Source organism: Mustela erminea, chromosome 5 (assembly GCF_009829155.1).
Source record: "Mustela erminea isolate mMusErm1 chromosome 5, mMusErm1.Pri, whole genome shotgun sequence".
In the NCBI taxonomy this organism is placed as follows: domain Eukaryota; kingdom Metazoa; phylum Chordata; class Mammalia; order Carnivora; family Mustelidae; genus Mustela; species Mustela erminea.
Window position 1 is genome coordinate 108,815,564 of NC_045618.1, and position 20,716 is coordinate 108,836,279.

At 44.2% G+C, this 20,716-nt stretch overlaps 1 protein-coding gene and 1 non-coding gene across 2 annotated transcripts in view; both read left to right on the forward strand.

The window, feature by feature from the left end:
* Window positions 1-20,716, forward strand: part of PRKCH (protein kinase C eta) — a 225,956-nt gene that overhangs the window by 83,286 nt on the left and 121,954 nt on the right. The gene's annotated exons all lie outside the window — the stretch shown is intronic.
* Window positions 2,484-2,586, forward strand: LOC116592124. Its single transcript, XR_004286316.1, has one exon. It is a non-coding gene; the product is annotated as a U6 spliceosomal RNA (small nuclear RNA).

Genomic DNA, 20,716 nt, shown 5'->3' on the forward strand with positions numbered 1-20,716 from the left:
GGGGCTGTCTGGAGGAGCAGGGAACGGGAAGTACAAAGACCCTAAGTGAGGGGGCAGGGAATGGTTGGTGAGTGAGAGTTGCCGTGGAGGACGGGAGCTGGGCTGTGAGGTCCTGGGGAGGTGCCCTGCATTATTGCTGGCACAAGGTCAGTTCCCTGTTAATGTCACCTCCCTATTCAGGAACATGCCTTGTTGCTCAGGTGAAGTTCACCTATATTTGATGCTGGCGAATAGAGCATAATCTTGTCTCCTTTGGGGAGGGTCTTCAAGAGCACCATATTACATCCATTTACAATGATTTAGTGTGGGACACCTGGGTGGCTCCGTTGTTAAGCATCTGCCTTTGGCTCAGGTACTTATCCCAGGGGCCTGGGATTGAGCCCCACGTCGGGTTCCCCGCTCAGCTGCGAGTCTGCTTCTTCCTCTGCCTGCCCTCTTTCTGCCACTGCCACCCCTCCCCACCAGCTCACTCTCGCCCACTCACACTCTCTTTCAAATACAATCTTAAAAGACAACAACAATGATTTAATGTAAGTTGCTAAAGCCTAAACTATTTTAAGTTCATCATGAAGACTTTCCCAAGTTCTGTGAACTCCATTGTGATTGTTCTAAGCTAAATTAGGATCCATTACACAGCTTAAGAAAGCATTAAAAGTTCAAAACGACTGTTTGGAGATATAGAACAAGTTCATGCACCTCTCAATATAATTAGCTGTAATTCAGTTCTATTTGTGGGTTGTTAAGACATTACTCTTATGCACCTCACCCACTTAAAACATGGAAAACTTGGGCTTAGCTAGAGTCTTCCGTTCTTGAATTTGGTGGGAACTATCATTTGTTGGGAAGCTTTAATAAATGTTAGTGATCCATCTGGTAAACATCTGGGGAGGTAAATAGATTGGAGCATGACCTGGGCACATTGTAGGGACTTACTATATAACTTTTAGAAGCTTAGTTCATATTGAATTTTGATGATACTTCCTGATTAGTGTAAATGAGTATACTTCCAATATCTGAGTCCTTGGGTTGGGATTTACCAATTACTGAAAATAGGGTTTTTAAAAACTAGGAGATGGCAAGAGAGGATCTATTCTAGAGAAATGAAATCACTTGAGAATTTTGAAAACTAAGGATTCTCAGGCCTCAGACTGAATTAGAATCTCTGGGGAAGAGAAACAGATTCCTAATAATGCCTTGGCTAGTTCTAAAGGTTGACCACGTTTCAACACCCCTGTTGTATCCCAAATTATATCTAATGTGATTAATGGAAAGTTTTAGCAACTGGAAGGTTTGCTAAATGAAAAAAAAATGTAAGAAAAAAACACAGAAGGGAGTATATTACTTTGGTATAGTCTTTTAAGAGTTGACAAAACACTAAAAAAAAAAAATTTTTTTTTTTAAGAGCTTTTTAAAAAGCTAGGTCAGGTTACAGTTCCTGTGTTTTAGGAGGAGAAAATGAGACTGAGAGGCTAAGGGCCTTGCTAATATCTGCAAACACTCAGTACTAATGCTGAGACTCAAGCCAGGCTTGAAAGTGGTAAAAGCAGGCTGGGAATGTTGCCTGTGCTACCTGTCAGCCATTGGACTGAAGACAAGTTATAGGCATTTCCCTCTCTTAGAGTAACTGGGATCAGGAAAAGGCAATTTAGAGTGATTCCAGTTACAATGGAAGCCAACAGTTTAAAAAAATATATTTTAAAAGTTTTGATTGGTACTCTGCCTTTAAAAATTATGACAGAAATCATGCAAGTCAGTTCCTTTCTTCTTATATTTATCAACATTTAGGTGAAGTGACACCTTTATGCTAATTCTTAGAACCAAGAACAGATCAAATAATTCAGTTGTGTACTTTTCCTGACTCATTTGAAGTCCTAATAACATAACATTTTCGACTTCATGATGACTTTCTCAGCACTGTTGTGAAGAGGGTTATTTGCAGAAATATTTGAAAGCGTCCACAGTTTTTCCAAAGGCCGGGCATGGCTCCATCCCTGTTGATCTTTTCTTCAGTGGTAATGCACCTACACCTGGATTTAGTCAGTCAAGGGTTTGCTGTGATTAGAGTAGCTTGTCAGTCAAGGTCATGACCTGCACCAGCTGCACGATCTCACTTTTATCTGGTACTGGTTTTTATTGCATGAATTGTTGCATGGGATGTCTCTAATACTCAGAAAGTGAGACCAGCAAACCATTAGCATGGAAGACTGGATGGAGCAGGGTGGTTTTAAAGCAGGAAAGAATGTCAGAGAAGGGACTAATTTAAAAATGCTCAGTCTATTCCTTGATGACTATTTTTATTCTTTGGCATTCAGTTTACCTGTAGCAGTATCACCATTATGGGGATTTGGGTCATGAAAACTCAGATAATGAGTTTGGGTATAGTAGGTTTTACGTAAGTTGTTGGGATGCCATTCTGTAGAAGGGACTCCATATCTGGGTACCACCATCTTATCTAACGCTTCCTTAAAATCCAGCTGGGTGGGTTGCTTCAGCAGCATATATGCTAAAATAGGAATGACACAGAGAAGATTAGCATGGCCCCTGCACATGGATGACACGCAAATTCATGAAGCTTTCCATAGTTTTTGTATGATTCCATTAATATGAACTATCTGTAATAGACAAAACAATGGAGACAGGAAGTAAATTAATGGTTGTCTAGAGTTGATGGAAGTGATTGCTTTTAAAGGTCATGGAACTGTTCTCAGACTTGTGGTGATATTTTCGTAACTAAAAAAATAAAAAATAAAAAATAAATTAAAAAACAAATCTGCCCTGGAGGGATTCTTTCTCACACAGGACTTTAGGAAGGCTTCACTGACAAAGACTGAAGCTTCACTCTGGGAGAGAACGAATGCTCATTGATTTTGTTAAATATATGAATACATGATGATTCAGTTGGACTCTGGTATTTCCTCAGGGAGGACCCCGTGGGGGCTGGGAAGCAGAGAGGACAGTTTCACAACCCTCCTCAAGCGGGCCTGTGACCCATCATGTCTTGTCTCATGCCTCTGCCTCAGGTGTTGCGTGTCCGGGGGAGGCCCCCAATTCCTACATTCTTGGTCCTTGCCTTTGCGAATGGTCACCCTAAGTCCAGTCTTTATGGGCCACCTCTCTAATATGCAGAGTCCTGATGCGTGCTGGCTGTGTCCTCTTTCTCCCACCAGGGATCATGTACTGCTCATGGATGCATATGGCCCAGAGCCGAGTTTTGTTGTGTACATAGCATCCTACAGTATTTCTGGAGTTTCCCATCGTGACCTCTTCACACAGGGCATAGGGCTCTCCAGAACCACCTTCCCCAGAACCGCTTGTCATCTGAATCGCCTCTGACTTAAGCTCCATGTCTTGTTGCATGGAGGCAACAGCCTGGATCTGAGCACTCACTCAGTGTGTGTGCTCAGCACGTGCAGTAGCTACAGTGGTGCTTTTCATTGTCTTCTTTTTTTTTTTTAAGCCTTCACATATATATTTTTTAAAATTTCTTTTCAGCCTAACAGTATTCATTGTTTTTGCACCACAACCAGTGCTCCATGCAATCCGTGCCCTCTCTAATACCCACCACCTGGTTCCCCCAACCTCCCACCCCCTGCCCCTTCAAAACCCTCAGATTATTTTGTCTTTTGAGGGGAAGGATGATCCCTTCTTTGCTGGAGTCAACCGAAAAACACTTGTGCTTTACTGAATGCCTTCAACGTTCTTCTGATGCCATCAGCATCCCAGCCCAGCCTGGACGCACTTCCGCTTCTGGTTTGGGGTCAGACCGTCTTGCTATTCTGGGGAGTTTTGGAGGAAGGGTAGGGAGAGCAATCTTTGTTTTGTTTTTGTTTTTTTAATCCAGGAAATAAGTCAAGCTTTTTAGATAATATGCCAGTTGTAGTGAGGCCTCCAACGTCATGAATGCCCCCAAATTTATTTCCTGGTGTTGGTGTTAATCCTGTCCTTAACGGAACCTAATGGACAGAATCCCCTGGAAATTGCTACTGGGGCTTCTTACTGTGCTAGAGATGTGGGGTGGGTGGTGGAAGGGCATCAGCTTTAGATCAGAGGGACCCAGCTCTGCTTCCTGTGCTTCCTAGCTGCGTGGCTTTGAGCAATGGTGTCCTTATATGTCAAACATGGGGCTCGTGGCATCTACCCCCAGGATTACTGTGAAGGTTACATGAGATCATACAAACATGCGAATACCCGCAAAGGGCTGTATTAGGACCTGATGCCGATTATGTGCCTGCCCATTTGGAAGGGAATCCATACCCAAGTTACCCCACGTATTTTGTGGTGAATCATCTTAGAGGTACTGGGAAAACTATGATGACTTAAACCCCTTTTCTCAGCCATTGTTTCAAATCCTAGACAGCAGTTGAACTTCATATGTATGTCGTATTCTGCGAGGGTGCAAAGTACATCCTGGTTTGTGTGTTGTCGTCCTTTTGGTAGGGATTACCGTCTATGAAGCTGTGGGTCGGAGAGAATGTGTGGAAGGATGACCACTGTGTCCGTTTCCTGCATGCTGGGCTCTGAGGAGTATAGGTTGCCCCTATTCCTGAATCTTCCCGTTAGAGCCAATGCTACACTTTCCCCTAAGGGAACATCCTCAAGGATCTAGATATTGCCTAGACTGATGTTGGCTGCCATCTCCTTGTGAGGACTGACTGTATCATGGACTGTGGTGTGTGTGTGTGTGTGTGTGTGTGTGTTTGTGTAGACCAGCCCTAGTCATGGGTGCTTCCTAGGAACGTTGAGAGGACAACAGATAAGGATTAGTGGTTTATTTCCCTGTCTAGCATGTCATACAGAGCAGTGGGTGCAGGGAATTACTCTTTGGGATCATATGGGAACCAAGCGCCCACGGTTGGCTAGTTCTTACAGCCCAGATAAACAATGGCAATGAGTGCGTTCTTCCAACATCTCTGTTAAGGTGAATGAGTTAATATTTACAAGAAATTTCCAGGTCCTGGAAAGAAAGGTGTGTTTTAAGAGCAGATTATATGAACTATTTACTGTTAATTTCTTTTTTTTAAAAATATTATTTTATTTATTTATTTGACAAAGATCACAAGTAGGCAGAGAGGCAGGCAGAGAGAGGTCGGAGGGAAGCAGGCTCCCTGCTGAGCAGAGAGCCCGATGTGGGGCTCGATCCCAGGACCCTAGGATCATGAACTGAGCTGAAGGCAGAGGCTTTAACCCACTGAGCCACCCAGGCGCCCCTGCTGTTAAATTCTTATCCCTAGAGGATCGACTGTTAAATGCCAGGGTGGGCATTGTAAATTGTCAGGCAGCACTGGCCCTCAGTCTCCCTCCTTTGTCCCAGCGTGAGGATATCGTTAGGTCTGGCGGTCACCCTGACCTAAGTGCTGCCCATCGACTTGGAGCCACCCTGGTTTTTTACTTTGTTGTTTATTCACAAATTGCAGTTGGTGCCCTCCATGTGGATATTTTTATAGCAGTGGTCTCTCCCCAAATATTTGCCTTAGTTTATTAAATTACAAGTTAAAGTGTGTGTGCTGGTTTTGGCAGTTTTAATCTCACAGGCTTGGTTGTCTTTGTGTTAGCAGATGGTGTCCCTTGTTTGAGTCCGTAAGCAGGCTTTGTTTGCCTGTGGCTTGTTCTGTTTGGGGCTTACGCACCACCCAATTCTGTCTTCAGTTAAAGGTGGTGTTCTGTTCAAGTGAGAATCCATTTTAAATCTAGTATTTAATTATTAATTAAAATGTGTCCTGCATATGTTGGAGGCAAAATCAGAGTTTTGTTGCTCGTGAAGGAAGAATGTACATTGAATAACAATTTTTGCTTGGATTGGGTTAGCCTCTCAACTCCGTGGGGCTGGGAGGTGGAACACTATCAATCGGAAGGGCTGAAGGCAGGCTTATCTGTTTCTGGGAAACCTGACAGGTATCACCAAGGTATCTTAAAGGCTCTTTTCCTTTCAGGGCCTGGGGGAGGGGTTGCTGCCTATGAAGGCAAACAGAGTCCAGGTCTGCTTCTAGCACCATTTTGGCCATGGAGTATAATGGTGGGGACTGTTGTGGCCAACATGCTCCTTTGGCAGCTCCCTCATTTTCTCGGATGCTCTCTCTTCCCCTCTCTCAGGTGGAGCCCAGTGGGCTTCCTAAGTTGGGGAGATGGATCTGAGTCCAGGAAGAGTAAGGCAGCTGGAGGACACAGGGTAGAATACCAGGAAGGAGACAATTGCCCAGATAAAAAACTCGGAGATACACAAGGTTCCCCTTGAGTATTCAGCTGAGTGCTGATCAGTTTAAGGAAGCTACCTGAGGCCTGGGAAAGAGCCATCTAAAAGGATCAGAGAGAATTATTTCTGATGCTCACACAGGGCCAGGAATGATGCCTGTTCCTACTAGCTAGACTGGAAAACTCCAGATTCACAGAGCATTGTGTTGAATATACAGAAGGGCCGTGGCTGCCTAGTGGGAAATAACCAGCCAGACTGAGCACAGTTCTGGCCCACCAAGCAAATCTTAGAAGCAAGATCTGAAAGGATCGACCTATTTCCAGGTAACTTAACTGTGTCCCTAAACAATACTCATATTTCTATGAATTCAAATATTTCTATGAATTCAAAGCTATCCAGCACTTAACAGGTAGAATCCACAATGTTTGGCATCCAGTCAAAAATTACCAGTCGTGTGAAGAAGCAAGAAAATCCAACTTGTAATGGAGATAAATCAATCTGTTGAAAGCAATCCAGAACTAACACAGATCTTAGAATTAGCAGACAGGACATTAAGACAGTTACAATAACTATTCCTTACGTTCAAAAGTTAAAGACAGAGATGAAAGATTAAAAAAAAAAAAAAAGGAAACCAATTAGATCTCAAACAGGGCATGTTTGTCAATCAGTCCTCATGCTGCTTCCCTAGGTTGCTAATTCTTACGTTACATTTGCCAAATCCACATGACGGAAACCTGGCCTTACGATGGATCTGATTCCTAAGCTCTTCCCGGTCTGCTTGGTAGTCTCTTGAGCCCAGACTTCAAGGTCAGTACTGCAGTGCTAACTCAGTGATGCCTAGAAGTTAGTTGACCCTTTACCTTCCTTCATAACTGCCATGCCCATGCCAGACCTGAGCAGTATCCCACAGAGCTGCCCCTCGGACAAAGAATGCTGCTGGATCCATTGGTGTATGTCTTCTCTGCATACCCAGGGACCCAGCAAAAGTCTTACTTTCCTTCTTGTGGGTTTTTCAGGCACTTCAAAACCTCCATACCTATAAGCCCATCCTTTTTTCTCATCCACATTCTGGTTCTATAGTCTGTTGAGAAAAATCCTGCAATGACGCCCATCTGTATGTATCCCCTGTTCCTTGTATGACCGTCTCCTGTCTGCCTTTCTGCTGGTTGCCGGGGAACCCTCTCTCTCACAGAGACTCTAACCTGTTCCAGGGAAGATCCATTTCTCTGCCCTCTTAACATATTCTTGCTTTCTCACTTGTCTGACTTACACCTTGTGTAGTCCCTGAGTCTCCCTTGGTTGCTTCTCCTTTGGTGATGTTGATGGAAAAAAAAAAAAATCCTTCACTTGATCCTTGGCCATTTCTTTGATCCATCCCATTTCTTTCCTTCTTTTTTATCTAAGCATCTTAACAAATACTCTGTATTTACTCCTCACCACTCCCTTTCTTCTCAGTCTCTGATTCTCTCTTGTTCAGATACCTCCTAAGTACAAAATGCACCAGGCCTATCTCAGCAAGTGTCCACTGTGATCTTGCTGCTTTATTTGGTTCTGCTTAATCTCCTTCTGAGACCCTAAATCACCTCTGAATTCTGAGTGGTGGTCCTCAACACCTACAGCTCGTTCTCTCATTTAATTCAATGATGATTAAACTTCACTATTATTTTTAAGTCCCCATTTTGCCCTGTGTCTTCATTCTAAGCAGGTGGCCTTGCTTCCTATGTAATCAAGAAAATCGTATCAGGTGTGGCCTCCCTGGCATGAGAGAGATAGAGAGAGAGAATAGGGGATCTGGGCTATAGACATAGATGTAGGAGTACAGAGCCACAGGCAGAGTGAAATCCCCAGGTGAAAACAGATCCCTATATTTAGAAAAAAAAAAAATTAAGTAAGCTTTATGTCTGACATGGGACTTGAACTCATGATCCTGAGATCAAGAGCCACATGCTCTACCAACTAAACCAGCTAGGCTCCCAAAAACAGATCCCCACAGATGTGAGGGAGAACTACATCCTTCTCCTAACCTTATCTACCCATTCTCATCCCTCAGCCTCTGTCCCAGAGGATAGTTGTCCTTTTGCCAAAGACCTGTGCTTCTTCAAGGACCTTGTTTCCCTACCTCTAACTTCTCCATTTCCCTTACTCTTGGTTGCTTTTCCCAACCTGTAAACATGCCAAGTCTCCACGCCCTAAAAGTCCTCCAGCACCTGCAAGGGTAATTCCAATCCATTTCCTCTTTTTCATCCAGATATCTTGAGAGCATAGTCTGTGTATTCTGTCCACTTCTTTGCCTTCTGTTTCCTCCTCCAGGTCCTACCACAGCTTTCTGACTTCCTTCACCATTATTCTACTCAAGTAGCTCTTGATGAAGTCACCAAGGATATCTGTAGTGCCACGTCCGGTCAGCAGCTTTCAGTCCTCATCTTACTGGACATCTCCGGTGCATACAATAAGGCTTATCACTCCCTGCACCTCACGGCCCTACCCTTTTGACTTCTGAAGTCTACTGATCATCTTTGGATCTCCCTGACTCTTTCTTCTTTGTATCTTTGGGCTTCTCTCCCTCTCCTTTCAGTTTGTATTCTCAGCGTCAGTGTTCAGCGTAGTGCTGTCCTCACTCACATCCCTGAGGATCTGTTTTCGTCTGGGGATTTTGCTCTGCCTGTTGCTCTCTACCCCTACATCCACATCTGCAGCCTAGATCTCTCTTGTGAGTATCAGCTTCCTGCATCCAGTCATGTGCTGGACACTCCCACCTTGGTGTCCATTCATTCTTCGAATGAGCAAACACATGCATCTTCTCTTCCCATGTTTTGTTGAATATGATGACGAAAAGCATCCCCCTGCTGTGAGGTGCTGCACGATTCTGATCCTTCTCCCATCTCTTTGTCCTTCCTCTATGTCCTAATTGGGCCTCTGTTGCTCATTTTAGGTCTTAAAAGTGGACACCCATCCTCAGAAGGTCTTTAATCTTCAGAGAGACGGTCAGTTATTACCTTTGCACTCATTTCTTCCCATAAACCCTGGTTCTGTGGTATCTTTCAAACACCTACGGCTCCAACCCCAGTCATCATTTTCATCTCTGACCAGTGCCTTCTGCATACTCCGTTTCTCTCATTGCTGCCTCTCTTCTCCTGGACACCCAAATTTGAACCCCACACATTTCCTCCACCTGTGTGTTTTGTGTCTCCAGCCAAAGCAAGAGCAATCTGAAGTTAGCGTTCTGTTGTGTAGCTCTGTACTGTACACCACCGCTCAACATGCTGGTATGTGAGCATACAAAGTGAGGGCAAGAGAAGGTAGGAGAAGTGGTTCCAACCATTTCCCACTTTAACAAGCATCTGCAGAACCTCCAGCCCTCTGACTTTGACATTTTGTCAGAAATGGTATTTTTGGAAGAGTTTTTATCCAGACTTATTTCCAGCCAGAGGGAGAGCTAGGGGACAGGATTAGCCAATAAAAGATGAGGATATGGAGTCCATTTAATGAGGATTCTTGCTGGGGATGTTTATAGGAATTCTTTTAACAGCACTTACTTTATATTATATTATGTGAAATCTTCTTTCCCTTTGGGTAGTGGATTCCTTTACGCTATATTGGGCCAAATCTATAACTATCCTGTTACCTTCAGTTTTTTTTTTTTTTCCTGCTTCATTGAGGTACAGTTGGCCAAATTTGCAAGATGTTTAAAGTCTGCAGTGATCTGGTATACATCTACATTGTCAGGGGTTCCTACCACCTAGTTAATTAACACATCCGTCACTGCCTTCTCATGGTAATGATGGTAAAATTCACATAACATTAAAATTTACCATCTTAACCATTTTAAGTGTACATTTCAGTGGTATTTATTTTATTTTCCCTGTTGTACAATTGCCACCACCATCCATCTCCAGAACTCTTTTTGAAGCTGAATAGAATTCTTATAAAACCAAAACTCTATGCCTTAAATAATAAATTCCCATCTCCTCTCTCCCTACTCCTTGGCAGCCACCATTCTTTCTGTCTGTAAATGACTGCCCTGGGAATCTGAGTGGAATCATACAGTATTTTCTTTGTGTAACTGTGTTGTTTCACTCAGCATGATGGCCTCAAGGTTTACCTGTGTCAGAAATTCCTTTTTAAGGTGGAATAATATTCCACTGTGTGTAAATACCACATTTTGTTTTTTCATCAGTTGATGGGCAATATCATGTAGTGATTTAGACTGAATCATGTTCATTTTGAAAACTTAAGTCACATTCCGTTGAGACCTCCTTGGCTCACCTGCCCCAGCTGTGGCCCAGCTGCTTGGAGTGAAGAAGAGGGGAACGTCTCTTCTTTTTTAAGGAAATAATTGACATATAACATGATATTAGTTTGATTTTTTTAAGGTATAATTGACATATAACGTGATATGGGTTTCAGGTGTACAATGTAATGATATGATATTGTGAAATACTCACGGTAAGTCTAGTTAACATCTGTTGCCATATTTTTTCTTGTAATGAAAACTTTTAAGATCTACTCTCTCAGCCACTTCCAGATACGCAGAACAGTATTAAGTATTAATTATAGTCACTATGCTGTATATTACATTTCCATAACTTATTGATTTTATAACTGGATCTTTGTACCTTTGACCCCTTTCCGGGAGGGTGAAGTCTTGTCCTGAGATCTAGCTTACCCTCCCCTCCTTCCCACCTTCCCTTCCTTTCCTTTCCTCCTCCCTGCCTGTCCCCCAAGAGTGATTTTCTCGGAGCTTCTCTCCCCAGCTTCAGGTTGGGGAGGGAATAGTCTTGTACCCCCTCTCATGCTGACACCCTCTTTTCAGACTTGTTCTGACTTTGGGGGAGTGGTACAGAACTGGTGTCTTGTGAGTTAGAGGTATTATCTCCAGGAAGCCTGGATGAGTGGGGGCTTTCAGAACTTAGATTACAGCTTCTTAGTGCCTTTTGTCCTCAGCTATCATTCCGGGATGAGAGGAAAGTTCCTACCCCACAGCTTGTTACACTTAGAAAATCAAAGGGACCTAGTTCTATATGACTTTTATGAGGGCTCTGAAATTCTTTCTCCTGTTTTCTCCCTTTCAGTAGTCCTAGTACCTGGAAGGGCTGGGGTTCAGGATAGCGTGTGGATTCAACCCCTTCATTAGTCAGTGATTGCAACTTCAGTCTCTCAAGGTGAAACTGGTCCTCAGAGTGGACTTTTTTGAAAGAGCTTGCCCTCTGTTGTCTGCATCCCAGACCGTTTTACCCAGTAGAATCCCCATTAGTGTCCTCTTTTTGGCAATCTTTCCTGATCTCAGTTGAAACAAAAGAGCCTTATTTCTAGGGCTATTGGTACAGCACAGTGGAGGGAATGCTTTCAATGGGCTAGCTTAGTGGTTTCTAACCCTAGGTTGATTATCAAGGCCTTTACCGCATTTCCCAGTCTTGTGGAAGTGTAGCCATTTTGACACTGTGTCTCTTGGGATGACTAATATACTTACTGGCAAAATTTGATGAATTCAGTGAAGTCTGTAATTGGATTTTTAAAAATTCACAGAAGTATCTAAACACTAATTGTGTATATGTTAGACATATTTTGTACTCTTAGATGGTACCTGTGGAGTCATCTTCCCTTATAAGGTGTTCAGCCCAGCAATTCTGGACCCACAACTGGGGAGTGGTCCCAGGAGCCAGCCAGTTTTCTTAAAAAGAAAAGAAAAGAAAAAAAGCCTATAGCGTGATTGAATCATTCTTTTCTTTCTTTTTTTTTTTTTTTTAAAGATTTATGTATTTTAGAAAGAGCTAGAGAGAGAGCGCGCGAGCAGAGGGAGAGAGAGAGAATCTCAAGCAGACTCTCCGCTGAGTATACAGCCCAACAGTGGACTCGATCCCATGCCCCTGAGATCATGACCTGAGCTGAAATGAAGAGTTGGATGCTCAACCGACTGGGCCACCCAGGCGCCCCCGAATCTTTATCTTCTAAGACTTGATAGCTAAATGAAAGCATCTAGGTTGAAAGTGTGTTTGTGTTTGCAGTTTATTGTGTGTGAGGGCTTTTTTTTTTTTTAAGTGGATGCTTCTAAGGACTGATGAGGAAGCCACACCAGGGTTGTTTCTCTGCTGAAAAGGGTTGAGGCAAGGTCATCTGACCCGCTGATTACACTTGAAAAGGGAGAGTGTGTCTTTTGCCACCTCAAAGGGCAGCTGTTTATTGAATTTCTCCACCCTCCAATTGTTTTACATATGCAGTGGTTCCCGGAGAAAGATCTAACATCTGCACAGGTCTATCCTGTTCCTAATTTTTGTTTACTGAAGCGAGTTCTGCGCTTACGTTCACACACTGCCAGCTGCACGTACAGCATATGGGAGGGTTTGGCCGGCCCAACAGAATTTGGGGGGGCCCATACTTTGGGGAACCTGATGCATGTCTGACAGGTCAAGCTCATTCATGCATCCATTAAATATTAAGACCCTGGTGTGCCAGGCAGTAGGACACAGGCTACTTTGAAAAAGCTCACAGCTGGGGTGCCTGGGTGACTCAGTGAGTTAAAGCCTCTGCCTTCAGCTCGGGTCATGATCCCGGGGTCCTGGGATTGAGCCCTACGTCAGGCTGTCTGCTCGGCGGGGAGCCTGCTTCCCTTCCTCTCTCTCTGCTTGCCTCTCTGCCTGCTTGTGATCTCTGTCTGTCAAATAAATAAATAAAATCTTAAAAAAAGAAAAAAGAAAAAGCTCTCAGCCTGGAGAGGAGGGTGGTTACGTAAACACAGTTCGCCTTGGCTTGTAGTGATGAGTGCTCAAGAAGCCTGGGGGGCCCCTTGTAAGAAGGCCACCTCCTGCTGGCCTTAGGGCAGAGAGTGGGATAGACCATGAAGCAAGGCCTAGAGAGAGGGCCATGCCTGACGTGTCACGTGGATTCTGTCTTTATATCTGGGAGGATTAGCCTAACCATGGGCCGTCACTTTCATTTGTTGAGAGATGCCCCTGGAGGCCCTGAGAGTATCAGGAAGACTTCATGATAGGATAGACAGCTGTATTCATTCCCTTGACCCAAGAATTGGTATTATTCCTCTGCTTGGTATCAGAAGGTGCCACTTAGTCCCTTTGTTTTGCACAGGATCATGAGTAATTAGACAGTTAACCAGCAACGACTGAGCACCTCTTGAAGTCTGTCCTACAGGAGCATCGACTGCAGCCCAGGAGCCCAAACCATTTTCCATCCTGGGAATTGTGCTCTGCCCCTTCCTAAATTCCCATTGTGGTTTCAAACGAAGAGGCCATTGTTCACTTTCCTTCCTAAAAGGAGCAATATATTTAACCTCTGGCTCTCTGCCGGACCGATGAGAGCTGATCGCAGCGCAGCCAACACCCGTGGCTTCCCATCAGGACAAACCCTCGGGCTCCATCTGAACTTCCCCGCTCTGGTTGAGGTTTAGATTCTACAGCGGCGCAGTAGGAGGCTCGCGTTGGGTCCTGCTAGGTGGCTGGAGCTCCTCCATTCCCACCCGGGGTTTAGTAGAAAAAAAAGATGGGGCCTTAGCTCTTTATAGCAGTGAGACCTATTATGGGAATTTAAAAGCAAATGTCTGATGTGAAAATCTGTACTATCTTAGGACTTTGAAGCTCAATACAAAAGAGTCTTTATCGTGTTGTTGAATAGTTTGGGTCCAGGCAGGTGTCCTAGAGAAGAAGTTTTCAAGCTTATTTTTGAGCAACAAAATACCTTATTTCCCCCGAAATGAAATCTGTAGGATCCAAATACCGCAGGGTTTCTTAAGCAGCAGGGTTGACCTTCTGGGTTGGATGACTGTTGTCATGGGGACCATGCTGTGCCTTGTCGGGTGCTTAGCAGCCTCCCTGGTTTCTAAGCTCCAGGTGCCGCTGGCCAACCACCTCACCCCACCCCAGTTGTGACAAAAAATGTCTCCAGACATTGCCAAATGTCCAAGGGGCAAAATCAGACCCTGCGAAGGACCGAGGCAGTACAATACATAACACTGATTTTTTCCAGAGAAGGAAGTGATGTTATAGAAGTGAGATTAAACTCCCTTAGAACCCTATGCAGGGCCCCTGGCCTTTACCATTTGAGAAACTGATGTGGAGTTCTGACCTACCCAGGTGTGCCAACCCAGAGAGCTAGGCTGTCCTTTTTAAAGCCTGGAACACAGGGAACTGGTTATAAATAAAGCAAAAAAAAAAAAAAAAAAGCCCTAAAATTAGACAAATCCACAGGTATTTTGAACCCACATATACACTGAAGAGTTTGTACGTGTATGTAGGTCTACTTTGTTGGTCTGCTTGGATGGTAGATTAAGGGGAGAGAAGCGTCTGGGTGAGGTATACCTCACTTCTGGGATTTGGCTGCTGCGGTATGTCCTGTTTTGACAGAAGCACGAGCTGAAGGCCTGTGCTCAGCCCAGGGAGGGAGGTCACCTTTGCTGGGTGAACTGCAGCTGCGGTGAGACTCATGGCAACTGGCTCTGATCAGGGAGGGTTGGAAACATGACCTAGTGCCTGCAGCCTCTTCCAGCCAGACTCCAGCTGAATCCCAGTTTGGACCATCATTGCTTCAAAGTCAGGGCATGGATTTGTACATGCCTGCCTTTCGTACTTAGGGAGTAGTGTGTGCTTCTTGTGTATACGTGAGTGGGTGACCTTGCCTTTCCTTTGGGAAGCGCCATGTGGCTTCCTCTCCCCTGCCATGCTCAGCATTGGCTGGTGAGTGGGGGTTGGGAGGGTTTCTGGGAACTTGCCACGTGCTGCTCTTCCGTTTTCCTCAGGAACCAGGGCTGGTGAGGCCTGTCCCGCAGGCAGACTCTGTACCCCAGGTATGTGGGCGACAGTATAAAGAACAATACCGCTTAGTGAGTCACTCTCACCTGTGGGAAGATGCAGGGCTTAGGGAGGAAGGGAGGGAACAGGCTGCCTAGAGGGCTCAGCTTTCGTCCCTCTGTACGGCAAACTCCTTCTGACCCCATGTCAGAGCTGGAGTCTGGCGTTAAATTGGCAGAGATCTTGTGCCCTACTTGAGGACCCACCCCTTGTCCTAGTGATCTGTTTGGCTGCTTGGGATGGTCTCTTGGCACTTAGAAAAATGTTTCATTTCCCCCAAAGATCACATGATTGCTTCAGTTAGCCTTGGGAACAAAGGAGTGAACAGAACTCATTTTATCTCTATGTCCATCTGCGGATCTCCAGCCCTTCTGAGAAACCCGATACCAGAAATGCCTCAGGAGTCCCTCAGAGGTGTGCTCAGAATTGCTGGAAGAAGCTGATAAAAGCCCCCTGCAACACCGCTGTGTCCCCCTCCTCTCCCTTTCACTGCCTCCATGGGCTAGAGGGCAGGAGCTCAGGGGGACAACTTGGGTTTGAACTTCGGTTTGAACTGGGGTAAGCGACCAGAGACTTCTCATGCACCACCCTTTGGCCTGTGATGGGGAAGCTTGCTGTAAGAATATTTGGAAAAAAGTTTTCTGTTCTTTGCATAAAGTGTGAAATCAGTTTGGTTGACTTCAATCTCTGGTGTGGATTATTGCCATCAGATAAGTACACGAAGCATTGAGCTACAAATGGGCTCAACAAAGTTTAGCACCGATAGACCAGTTTCTAGTAGACAGTACCTAGTAGGTGGTTTTTATGAGTGTCCCAGGGACATAACTGGTGTGTTCTGGAAAGGGAATGGCTTCCCAGGATGCTCTGTTCCCTCATCATCCCTAATAAGTAGTTGCACTTTCTGATGTCTACCCTTCTGTCACCCTTTATCACCAAAATGTGCAACCAGTTTTAGGGATCCCAAAGTTAAACACTTTAAGATTGATAGGTTTCCTTTCACAAGATAGTCTCACTTTTACACAGAACTTTATAATGTACTACATCATTCCTACATGTATTCTTTTTTTTTTTAAGATTTTATTTATTTATTTGACAGATAGCAAGAGTGGGAACACAAAGCAGGGGGAATGGGAGAGGGAGAAGCAGGCCTCCCAGCCGAGCAGGGAGTCTGATGTGGGGCGCGAGCCTAGGACCCTGGGATGATGACCTGAGCCGAAGGCAGACACTTAACAACTGAGCCACCCAGGCACCCCTTTTCCTATGTGTATTCTCCACTTAATCATGGCAAAGCAGCCCTAGAAGGCTTAGGTTTCTCTTGGCCTTATCTTGAGAGAACTTGGGGAATCTCATAACACAAATCCTCCCTGTGAAACCTTTCAGTGCCTTCTTAGGATCTGTGAAGGTCATGGTCCTTCTTCTGTACAAGTTTGGCACGAACCTTCCTTTGAAATCTCATCTCTTCTTAGTCATTCATACTCACTGTGGCTTAGCAGTAGTAAACAATCTGGAGGTACCTGAATCTGGCACATTCTTTCATACTTCCGTTAACTTTTTCATGTGAGCAGGATTCAATCCATTCACTAATTTAGTGCTTCTTATATACTGGGCACTGGGGATACACCTTCAGCACCCCCCCTCCCCCACCATGCACACACCCCTAGTTCACAGTCTAAACCGGTAGATGTGAGTCTCTGTGATAAAACCTTTGGTGTTGGTGCTGGGGATACTATTAGGAGGACAGTCCAACCCTGACTTGAATAAGAGTCAGTAAAGCAAGTCCTGACATCATTTGGGTTGAGGAGTAGGCCACGAGAGTAAGGAGAGGAGAGGAAGGCAGACATGAGGGCAGGCATGGACCCCGGGGCCCAGTGGGGATGGATGAGTCCTATGGTGATGGTGGGGGCTGGGCCAGCTGTGAACGCGCATGCGCCCTAACACCTGAAGGCAGCCACTGAATGGTTTTTAACTAGGAGCTTGCTGGAGTGTCAATGGCTCAAAAAAGACTTTCCCTGGGTGTTTGTTCGGCTTCTCAGGTGCCCTGGCACACTGCTGCTCAGGCTGTAGGTTCGGTCCAGGCATCATCGCCTCCGCGAGTGCTCTGGATTCTCCCGCACCATCCGGGCTCCCTGCTCCGGTCTCACAGCACCCTAGACAAGCAGATTAGAGATAAGCTGACTATTGCTTTTGTATTTTAACTGTTTATGTGCCCTTCCTGCTGGATCACTGGTTCTTAGAATTAAAAATGCAGATTCTTGGTCCCCACCCCCAGATACTCTGATTTCATTTGGAAAAGTTTAATAAGTGAATGAACTTTTGTCCAAATCTATGTATATAAATTGTGTTGGAGCCTAAAAGAACGCTCACAAACGAGTCCATGGCCAGGCCCTTTTAAAGATGACTACCAAAAGAAAAAAAAAAGTAGAGAAAAAGGTCACAACAATGCAGCGGCTACGATGACATGGCCTCTGAGAAGCAGGCAGCCCCTTTGAACCATAGCATTCTAGATCCCCAGAAAAGGGAACAAGGCATCCTTAAATTGAATTTATAATTTTCAGTGGTATACTCATGTAACCTGCAAGGATATCACTCGTGGGTGTTAGATGCTCATTATGACAGATCCTGGGAGGATATAAAACCATAAAATCTTGCACTAAGAAATTTATTCTACTCCAGATAGAAGGCAACAATACCCAGGCAACAGAAGAACTTTGCAAGCTTATGAAGTCTCCTTGAAGGGCTGCGTCTGGACCAGTGTTAGAACAGTGCGCAGTAGTGGAGAAGGAAAAGAGAGAGAGCTGGGTGCGGGAGGAGTGGGCAGGCAGCTTCCCATGGGCAAGATGAGAAGCCATTCCTGGTGAGGGGAGTGACCTGGGCCGAGTCCTACAGGAGGAAGGGCCCAGAGTGGGTAGGACTGTGTTGAGGTGGGGGACAAGAGTGGGAAACAGGGAAGGGGATGTCAGTCTGGGCGCCAGAGGACCTTCTGCAAAAGGCTGGGGTTGTAATAAGGCTGAAATATGTGGCTGTGAGACACTTGGTCTTGGGCAACTTCAGCTGTTTAAGAGTCTGTTGTCCTTGACCCCCAGCTCCATCTGCCTTCTTCGCCCAAGTCCTGCATTTCTGAATCTTAGGTTGAGGACTGTGCTCTGCTCCGTGTGGAGCGCGCTGATCACACACTTGAGTTCCAGGTCCGTGGAAAGCAGACCAAGATGCATCCTGGGACAGTTTCGTTTGGCGTCTTCACAGGGAGGAATGTTTTCATGTCTCTGCCTGTTTCGAATGCGCGTGCCCCACACACACCGCCAAGCTGTCACACTCCCTCTTGTGCAATGCGTCTGCCGGTGCCTTCAATGAAAACATGAAAAAAAAAATCAGAACTGTGATTTCCTTGTTTATTAATAAAGAAAAAAAACAGGGCTCAAGCCACGAGACACGTGATTGAGAATAAAGGGTTCAGTTCATCCTGCCCCTGTCATGGCTGAGGCCAGGTTCGTAGCTTTCACAAGCCCGGGCAAACAGCCTTGCTGAGAATATTTTCGTCAAAGGTGTCTCTTCTTAATAACCCTTTGATCCCGGGTCATTTCTTTATCGTCTTAGATGGTAATTTTGCCCCAAAGAAGTCCAAGAGGCCTCCTGTAAAGACTTGAGGTTTTTTTGCTTTTTTTTTTTAAATTTTTTATTTTTTATAAACATATAATATATTTTAACCCCCGAGGTACAGGTCTGTGAATCTCCAGGTTTACACACTTCACTCACCATAGCACATACCCTCCCCAATGTCCATAACCACACCCCCCCTTCTCCTAACCCCCCTCCCCCCAACAACCCTCTGTTTTGTGAGATTAAGAGTCACTTATGGTTTGATGGCTTGTTTTTGTTTAGAGTTTGCCACAAATACTGGAAGAGAAAAGTCTCCTTTTATTACTATTCATATAGTTTTAAGTAAGAAGCTGGAGCTTATAAAAATAGTTTCTCTGTTCAGTCTTTCACCTACACTTCTAGTAGGAAGCCGAAGTATCCGTTCTTGTGTTCGCAGAGGAATTTTCTCATACAACTACCAGAAAACGTGGAAAGTTTTGTTTGAGGAAACTCAACTCTTTCATCTCTTATGAGTTACTGCTTTAGGAATGCAGTGGATTCCTAAAGTGGAATTAGGGACAGTCTGTAATGCGGAAACGTGGGCACTCGGAGAAGCAGAGACAAAGCTCTCTCCTCTCCGAATCTCCGCCTCGTTACCAGTCTCCGCCAGATGCTGAGAGTTACTGAGCCTGTTTCTTCTCTGATTTGAGGTCACAACTATTTGTCGTAGGCCCTTACCAAAACAGGTCATTTGAGAGTTGATCTACTTTATTTCTAGGAATTGATCATTAAACATGCTCGTCACTACCCAAAACGCTTCATGTGTGTTAGCGGGAGCTCTTATTTAGGGAAAGCAAAAATTTCTGTGTCTATTGACAACAGAAAACATTCCCCACTGGTTTGATTGAATCTGAAATTCAACTATTGCCTAAAAAGTGAAAAAAAAAATTGTTTCTCTCGCTAGTCTATTCCCCCAAATATCTCTTTAAAATCCCCCCTTTTTTGAGAAGAGGTGGATAAAAATTTCAGTAACAGTTTTTTCCCCTTTTTTGCACAGTTTAAAGAATTCTGAATGCCATTGTTTACATCCTCCCCTTGTTTCCTGTTGCATGTTCAAGGTCAAAGGTTAAAAATAGTCTTAAAGGAAGCAAAATTAAAGCAAGAGGGAATTGTCTCTTAATTGTTACAGAGAAGTCCTAAGTTTTACAGAGTTTCCAGTCAGTGTAGAGAAGAGAGGGAAACATGAAAAGCTTCATTCCTTACAGATCAAGTGAAACCGGCTCCTGTCTTCTCAACCGATACAAATAGGAAACTGAGAAAAACTAAACTTGGGCACCAGAAAGAGCATAGAGGCTCTTTCATCAGTTACTATGTCACATTAAGGAACTAAGTTGTAAGCTTTGGGCAACAGCTCAAATAGAAACCTGTAGAACTGAGTCCAAACTATGTTTCTCAAGGGCAAATGCTGAAGGTTGATAAATGCTTTGTAGGTAGAGGGCACACTCTCATCCATTGTTTTTAATCTTGTGATCGAAGATGGATTTCAGGATTTATTTATTTATTTTTTAATCCATACAGTAGCTAAGGATACTACTACCAAATGAAGAAGGCGAGCAGTCACACCCATAGTTGATGCTCTCAGAGCTTCGGGGAATCCCAGAATACGTGTTCCCTGGATTTTACCATAATTGACTGATTGTTGTGGCAGTTGCTAAAACCAAATGGATTTCAGTTAATAAAGAAATTGACAGTGATGTTAACCAGACCCATTCTAGAGAGGCCAGAAAAAAATTATTTCTGTGGTGTATGATAGAAATTGTAAATGGAGATGAAGTAGAATCATTGTAATTTGGGATTATTTTATTAAAATAAAATAATTTTATTTAAAAATTATTTAATAAAATAATTTTATTAAATTTTAAAATATTGAAATTTAACTGGATTATCTTACTCAGCTAAAAATGGTATAAAAAGACTTGGCAAAAATGTCATTTTCTGTGCTTGCTGGCCAGAATAATACTATATGCATGGAATTTTAAAATGTAAGTCTACGTATTTCTTGACATCTGCTCTCCCCCAACACCCTTCTCCACCTATATGTAGGTATAAAAGGTAAAATGAACCATAGCCTTTCTGAAACCTTCCTTGTCTT